Source organism: Gavialis gangeticus, unplaced genomic scaffold (assembly GCF_001723915.1).
Source record: "Gavialis gangeticus isolate Ggan-Ray unplaced genomic scaffold, GavGan_comp1, whole genome shotgun sequence".
Taxonomy (NCBI): domain Eukaryota; kingdom Metazoa; phylum Chordata; order Crocodylia; family Gavialidae; genus Gavialis; species Gavialis gangeticus.
Window position 1 is genome coordinate 14,233,475 of NW_017729003.1, and position 357 is coordinate 14,233,831.

General features: G+C 46.8%; 1 protein-coding gene and 1 long non-coding RNA gene across 2 annotated transcripts in view; one reads left to right on the plus strand and one right to left on the minus strand.

Annotated features, from left to right (window-relative positions):
* Positions 1-357, minus strand: part of DDX21 (DExD-box helicase 21) — a 68,220-nt gene that overhangs the window by 29,244 nt on the left and 38,619 nt on the right. The gene's annotated exons all lie outside the window — the stretch shown is intronic.
* LOC109290997 overlaps positions 1-357 on the plus strand; it is an 11,140-nt gene that overhangs the window by 2,912 nt on the left and 7,871 nt on the right. The gene's annotated exons all lie outside the window — the stretch shown is intronic.

Genomic DNA, 357 nt, shown 5'->3' on the forward strand with positions numbered 1-357 from the left:
TGGAACCGAACCCGCAATATCTCCGAGGTATGCCTGTATGACAAAACGAAGGCCCTACACCCAGTCATCCCTGAAGAGCTCATCTCTCAAGTGCAGATCCATTCAGGAATGAATGCCTCAGCATAGAGCCGAAGCAGCAGAAGTCTTACAGAACAGCCCCCATAGTAAAGGAACCAATTCCTCCCCTCTCCCTCCCTAAGATACAGAAGTGCAGCTAAAAAAGGAGATGAAAAAGCCACTTCATGCTTCTGGCCAACACACTAGTTTGGAATAGAACTAATCCCATTTCAGGACACTGAATTAGTGCTTAGTTTGGGGTATGAGAAGCATGGGGGGAGCAATTCATGAAGAAAAAGC